Raw genomic sequence first — 8041 nt, forward strand, 5'->3', positions numbered from 1 at the left:
CCCTTTGTGTTCGTCATTTTGGTTAATTACTGGAAGATGGCGGTTCCAGCCAAAAGGAAACCCCTACCTGCTCTTGCATAAGAGAAATAATTATTTCCCTCATTTTATAGATTAAAGTACGAAGGCTCAAAGAGATTGAATCCCACAGCCAAGAGAGAAGCAGAAATCAAATCTAAACTCAGTATGGCCTGGCTCCAAAACTCTTGATACTTCACTTAAATAAAGGAAGGGAAGATACATGTATTTGTAAACTGACATGGAAAAGCAAGAATCAAAGAAGAGACTGGGGGTACAGGATACAGTAGAGAAGAGAGAAGACAAATGGAGCAAGGCCATTCCTTTTTCTTTCTTTCTTTCTATTGGATCTTTTCTTTAGCTATTAGATCTTCTGTATTTAATTAAAAGTATGTTGACTTCCCCCAGCTACAACCTTATTTCTTTAGAACAAAACTCCCTAAAATAGTTGCCCATTCTTGCTGCCTCCACTTCCTCTCATCCTACTACACCCTGAACATATCTCCTAAGTAGGCTTTTACTCCTCCATACTCCACCAAAACTGTTCCTGTCAAGGTCATCCAGAATCTCTACATTTTCACACTCCTTGGTGGATTTAAGAATCGACCTTGTCTTACTTAGCACAGTCGATCACCCTATTTGACAGAAGACACTTTCCCACTTGGCACTAGGACACCACCTAATTTTGTTTCCAGTTTCTTGGTCCCTTTTGCTGGCTTTTCCATTCCTTTTGAACTCCAATTTTTTTTTTTTTTGACACTGTCTTTTTTTTTTTTTGGAGAGGTTTTCACTATAGGGCGCGTGCGCTTGTCAGACAGAGAGAGACAGAGAGACAGAAAGCGAGAAATCACCCCCCCAGGGGGGATGGTCACGCCGCAATCCCTTCTCCTCCATTCTCCTCTCGGGATCTTGGGCACGCATGCACATGCGCCCGGCGTGAGTTTTAAGCCACCGGGTCCAGGACGTGAACCATGGTTGACTACGTGGGAGTCCAATGACATAGCCATTACGCTAACTGCTGGTTCCCTTGAAATCCAAATTTATAGATCCAACTGTCTAACTGAATCTCCATTTGGATAGTTAACAGCCTTTTCAAAATAGTATACCCTAAGTCTTGATTTTTACTCCCAAAAACTACTCCCCAAGTCTGTCTTCATAAACAGCAACTTTATTCTTACAATGGCTCAGACCAAAAACCTACAAGGCATCTTTGATTATTTTCTTTCCTTCATATCCCACATCCACAAGTAAATCCTACAAGATCTAATTCTAAAGTAAATCCATTATCAGACTTCTCACTAATCCTTTACTACATTTCTAGTTGAAGCCAGCATCACCCTTTGTGTGTACTAAATCTCTTAACTGGTCACTCTGGCTCCACTTTATCACTCCTATCATCTTTTCTGCATAACAACCAGAACATTTCCTTTAAAGCAAAAGACAGATCACGTTGTTCCTTCGCTTCAACCCTGCAAGTGCTTCTCATATCATTCGAAATAAAATCTATAGTCCTTACTAAAACATCCAGTGTTGTGCCTGAGCTTGTCCTGCTCCTTCTTTTACATTATCTTCTACTTCTCTGCCCTATGGTTCCACTCACTGGCTTTCTTATTGACCTCTGCATTTGTACCAGATACTTGCTGAGAGTTAAATATATTAACTCATTTAATGTGAATGACGCTTCTATATGAATAGATAACAGTTTTAATCAGTATTTCATGAAATAAACTCATCAGGTGACTTGCGCAAAGGTCATGAAGCTAGAAGAAGGCAGAGCTGGGACATTAATTCAGATGTGGTTCATATCAGAGTCCAGCTCAGAGCCATGACTATGTCATACCTGCTCTACTCCTCTGCCCAGGTTGGAATCCTCTCCCTGCCTGAACGCCTGCCCCTGCAGCCTCCAAAGAGGGTTGTTCTCCCAGCTCTACTCCCTTCTCAACCCTCCCACCAAAGACTGGGCACTCCTGACTCAGACACAGCTGTCCAAGATCTAGCATTGACTTTACATCATGGTATTACAGGTAAAGATTTGTTTTCTACCTTTGACTTAATGCACAGTGACTTCCACTAAAAGGACTGAGAGTTACCAAAATCCTAGTACAAATGAGAACCGAGCCTTAAAAAAATCCACTCAAGTAGAACATAGGATTTTAAAACAAAGATATACAATTGTAATGTCCATGGCTTTGGCAATTATCTCTTAGAAAAGAACATTTCAGAGAAACAAGTTAAATAGAAATGCATGAACTAACCAAATCAGCCTTTATTACTGACATTGTATTTCAGTATGGCATTACTCACTATAGAGCAGGCAGTCGGTGTTTTGTTTTTCATGCATTAGATCATGAGTCTTTTCTGCCACAAGTACTTCCAGGTGCTTGCTGTACTTCTCATCCAAGCATTCGTCACAAAGACAAATTACTTCATAGGAACATGCTGGTCCTGTGTATTAATCTCTGACTCTTTGAAAGCTCCTAGAAAGCAAGGGACTCTCCACAGGGGGCTCTGAGCCTTGTAATTATCATCCCCTTGGGACCCAATAACCAAGGTAGCTGAGTGCTCTCTGACAGGGTACACCACTGAGCCTTGCCCTGAATGCTCCAGCAAATCTATACCCAAACAGGTGAGTCTTAGTGCGTGAATAGTTAATTACTGGGAGGTTACCGAAGATATCAGATCCACTGGACTAACTTTGTTGAGATTCATCTTGAGGGGCCGGCAGGTGGCATGATGGTTAAAGGGTGCTGGACTCCCACATGGTAGACTACGGTTCAAGTCCTAGACCTGGTGGCTTGCTTTCTCACTTTCTCTCGCTCTTTCTCTCTCTTTCCTTCCCCCTTAATTTCTTTAGACTTGCTCAGACAAAGGTCTTTAGGAAGGGTTGTTGTCCTTGCATCTTGGAATCAACTGCAGTGATCAAAAGTAACAATCCAGGGACCAGCAGATGGCATAATGGTTATGTCACTGGACTCCATGTCATCGACCGCACTTTGAGTCCCAGACCTGGTGACTTAAAACTCACGCTAGGCAAGTGTGTGTGCATGCCCAAGATCCTGAGAGGAGAATGGAGAAGGGATTGCAGTGTGGATTTCTTGCTTCTGTCTGGTAAGTGCATGCAACCTATAGCAAAAAATCTCTCTCAAAAAAAAAAAAAAAAAAAAAGTAACAATCCTCCCAGCTATTGTAGTACATACTGGTAAAAGCTGCTATTCAGTAGACAGGCCACATAAGAGGTCAGAGTTCAATTGCTGGGTCACCCTAAAAAGCCAGGCATGAAGGTCCACACCTGTAGTTTCAGCTACTCAGGAGGCTGGTGCAGAAAGAACACAATGTAGTAAGACACTATTTAATGGACCAGCAGCTGGTATAATGGCTATGTCACTGGACTCCTTGTAGTCGACTGTGGTTCAAGTCCCGGACCCAGTGGCTTAAACTCACGCCAGGCACATGTGTGTGCGTGCCCAAGATCCTGAGAGGAGAATGGAGAAGAGATTGCGGCATGGCTATCCCCCCTGCGAGGTGATTTTTCGCTTTCTGTCTGTCTGTCTCTCTCTGTCTTTCTGGCAAGCACACGCCCTATAGCAAAAACCTCTCCCCCCAAAAAAATAATAATAATACTGATTTTCTGATATTCTGAATAGAATTGCAGAACTATACAATTTGGAAATCATCTAGTCCCAGATTTCTCTGTTTTCTGTTTTTGTTTTGTTTTGTTTTTTTTCTTTTGACCTTAGCCCCACCAGCCAGGAAAATTTGGTTGAGCTTTATTTCCAGTAGTTTGAACTACTAAATCAATATGCATTTTTTTCATTTTACAAATATGTAATTTGATAATAAAATCCAATGTATTTGTTTCAGATCACATACAATGTATGCTTTTCTAGGAGAACATCCCTAATACTGATATGCTTCTTGTGTCTGCCCCCTTGGACTCTAATGTAGTACCCCTTTTTTATTCTAAAGAGGAGAAACTAAGACCCAGCAATGCTAGAATATCAGAAGTCTAGATTTAAGCTCATGATGGCAATTAATGTCAAGGCCAGAGCCAGTTTAATCACTTTGTAAGATCACAGGATGGTCCTTTGCACTCAGTCACTCTCCTATCAAATATATCTTAACTTTTTCAAAGTCACAATGCTCACTTGGTGTTTTCATAAATCTATTCCTATCCATTATACAAATTATCGTAAGCCTATTTGCATGTCTAAATCCCAAAGCGATGGGTATAATGGTCCTATAGCTATATCTGCAGATGGGGCACACTGCATAGAAACACGCTTGCTTTGTTTCATCATCATATGAGTCACTTTGTCATCTTGTTTTTATGGCACCAGAGCTCCCTAAGAATGCTGGGCTCACCTCTCAGGATTCTGCCTTGGCGCTCTGCTCTTTTCCTTCTATATGTTCTCCTTTATAAGGCTTCATTTCCATCAACAGCTACATTGTAGTCATACAGTAGTGGTCCCCACATTTCTACCTCCATCTAAGCCTCTATTCCAAGCTCCTGACACATATTCCAATTACCTGCCAAATCATCTCTACATGGAGGTTGATTCCAAATCTCCATAGAAAATGCCACGAAGTTGTTACTTGAGTTAACAGATTACTACTGCTGATATCTCTCTTTCGAAGGCATAACTATGAGCTCATGGTTAGTCAATGTAATAGCTTCAGAGTCTGTGGTCATCAAATTCCCTTTCCCTTCTCACCCCTTACCTTGCATAGTCTGAAGAGCAAGGACAGAGATTCTCAGGATTCTTTGAGATCATCTTCGCAAGAGGGAGACATAGGAGAGCTCCTCAGATGAGGTTCTTCTTTTTGGGTGAGGAGAGAAAGGGAATGAAGGAAAATAGAAACAACTTAGCATTAGAGATCATCAGAACAGAGACATGTGCCCAATTTATCTGACACAAAAATATAACTTAACCCCTCTGAAAGCTACTCTCATCTTCACTGATTTATTTATTCATTCATCTAACTAATACCGAGCACCAACCATGTGCCAACCATGTCCTAGACACTTGGGCTACAACAGGAAGCAAAGTGACTAAAGTCCCTGCACTTCAGGAGTTTATAGTGCAGAAGGGAGAGACAGACAGCAATCCACAAGGCATGTATAGGGTCGTCAGAAAAGTCATGATGCATTTTTGTGTAGAAAAACTTTTCCAATGACCCAATATAATGGGCCAGTTGGTGATAAGCGAAGAGAACATAGGAAAGTGAGTGTGTATCAATGACGGAATATAGAACCAAAGACAGGTGAAGAAAAGGGGCATGGGAGGGAGCGAGGGGCAGTCAGTTCAATGGATTGGACATCACGGCCTGATACATTGGTGGAGTTAAGAAACTAAAAGGAATTTTCTAGGAAAATAGGAACTGAAGGCCAAATAGTGAAATGTTGATACTGAGATTATTAAGAGGATTCAGTGAAAAATGATGATACTATCTCAGCTGTGATACAGAAACAAATAGCGGAAGCAGAGTAAAGGACAAGATTATAGGAGAAGATGGGGACAAAAGACTGACGGATCAGGTATTGGACCCATTATCCTCATGGATATTGGAATCCCAAAATTATAATGGAAAAAGTGTTAGAAAGAACAATTCCTGGGCTCAGTTCGTATCCTTTCACCAGAAAGCTAAGTGAGAGTCAGAGAGCAAGTTGGCATCTTGAACAGGTTTCCTAGTCTCTTCAGCTCTTGGTTGCCTCAACCAAAAATGAAATGAGAAAATACATGATCTATAAAGGGACTTCCAGATAGAAGTTGTTGTTTGGCACAGCCCAGGGCAGACAGTCTAGGAGAAATCTGGGAGGGGGGAAATGGCATACATTAAAAACCCAGAATGTTCTTAATGCTTTGAGAACCTTGGACCATTCCTGTCCCTGTACCTCAGTCATCAGTGCAAAAGCCTGGCTTTGCTCTGTTAATATTGGAAATGTGCAAGACCACTTTTTCTGTCTGCTGTTGAGCCCCAGAAATGGAAAGGAGGAGAACATTTTCTTCCTGTGTTAATTGAATAGAGGCTACAGGCACTAGCCTGCAGTAAAGGCATCCTTGTCTTTTGAACTGTTCATCTCAATAGAAGAGACCCTATGGGAACATCTGTTGACCTCTATGCCTACCCTTAGAAATAACTGTTAGGTCGTTTCAATCCCACAGGTCATCAGATGCCTGCTTTATAATATGGAAATAAAATAAAATTAAAACATTAAAAATAAACTTTCTCTTAAAAAAAATTGTTGTTTGGGATTCAACCCCTTGGTCTCCCCAATAGGTAAAAAGGGTAGAGTTAGCAGGTGTATCAATTTATCTGTTAAACAGCATTCAGAATTACACTGTGAATTAGGTTTTCCTTTATGAAATCTACTCTGGAGCTCTTGCTAAGTACCTTAATTAATCATGAAAGAAAGAAAATTTAATTCTGCCATCAATACTTGTCTCTTCTTTCCACCATGTCATTCCCACTGTTTAAAAGCTGACAAGGCTCCTTTGTGATCAAGTGTGACTTTCTCAACCTGCCATTTAAGAACCCCCACAGAACAGCGCTTCCTAGACATCTAGTCATTCTCAATACAGACTGATGAACTCTAGAAATGTCAGTCAGGCACCTCAGTCCCTACTGTCCCTGCACAACCTTCTCACTCACACACATACTCAGAGCACTCCTATGGGGAACAGAAGGTCGTCAGCCTAGTCTCTGATCGAGACTAGTTCTATAAATTCCATGTGGGATTATTGCTCTATATTCAAATGACCGTTCTCACCTGCGTCTGTCTCAGGCTACACTTTCAGATATGGATGACAAATGGTGACTGCTCTGAGTCAATCTCCAGGAAGAGTGGTAGTTTTTTGTTTGGTTTTGTTTTTGGTCTCTGTGGGATTACACTTAACTTGTGTTGTCGTTGTTGAAGATTAATTTAACATATTTTACGGGGTGGAAGGTAGGAGGGGCTCAGGAAAAAGGCATTTAAGAGATATAGGAATGCAGGTAGACAGATTGTAGAATGGCCTACCCCAACTGTGCAAAAAGAATAAACATTGCTATGTGTGTGTGTGTATACATGTATATATATATATATATATATAGAGAGAGAGAGAGAGAGAGAGAGAAAGGGACAAAAATTAATGGTACACATCATAATGTTATGTTCTCTATTGAACACAATGAATATGGTATTATCCTTGATTTGATAATTACACACTGCATGCATGCTTTGAATATCCATATTATACCCCACAGAGATATACAACAATTAGAAATTACAGAGATCACATTCTTTCCTCTTGATGCTATGACTGCAACCATGAGTAGGCTCAGGCTTCAGAAGAGGTTTGTCTCTAGTGTCCTCTGCTGTGGGAAAAAAAGGGGAAAAAAAGTCTGATTGGACCCCAATGAGGCAAAGGAAATTGCCAATGCCAGCTCCCATCAGCAGACCCAGAAGCTGATCAAAGACAAGCTCATAGTCTGCAAGCCTGTGTCTGTGCATTTCCGGGCTCGATACGGGAAAAGAACCTTGCCCCACCAGAAGTGCAGACATATGGGCGTCAGTAAGCAAAAGAGTATAGCCAATGAGAATGCCAGAGAAGGTAACCTGGATGAGGAGAATGAGGATTCTATGCCGGCTGCTCAGAAGATACCTGGAAGCTAGGAAGTTTGATCACCCCATGTATCAATCACATCCTGTACCTGAAGGTGAAGGGGAATAAGCAGATTCTCATGGAGCACATCCACAGCTGAAAGCAGACGGGGCTCTCAAGAAGCTTCTGGCACTTCAACATTCCATATCTTTTCTGTTTTCCCCAATCATTATTTTTATTATTCTAATTATTTTTATAAAACAGTCAATTGCTATTTCTCGTTTTGCTTGTAAAAATACTTTGCCCATCATGTTGAAGTGGGGAGATTAATGTCTCTGTACTGACTGACATGCATGGCATTCCCTTTTGAAAAAACAATGTAATACACTGTAAAGTTATATGTAATCCAATGTAATATAAAGAAGATTATGATGATAATAAAA

General features: G+C 41.0%; 1 pseudogene; it reads left to right on the plus strand.

Moving 5' to 3' along the window:
* Nucleotides 1–7324: 7324 nt before the first annotated feature.
* Nucleotides 7325–8041, plus strand: part of LOC102468953 (60S ribosomal protein L19-like) — a 24546-nt pseudogene continuing 23829 nt past the window's right edge.

The sequence above is a fragment of the Tupaia chinensis genome, unplaced genomic scaffold (genome assembly GCF_000334495.1).
Source record: "Tupaia chinensis unplaced genomic scaffold, TupChi_1.0 Scaffold000093_1, whole genome shotgun sequence".
Classification (NCBI taxonomy): domain Eukaryota; kingdom Metazoa; phylum Chordata; class Mammalia; order Scandentia; family Tupaiidae; genus Tupaia; species Tupaia belangeri.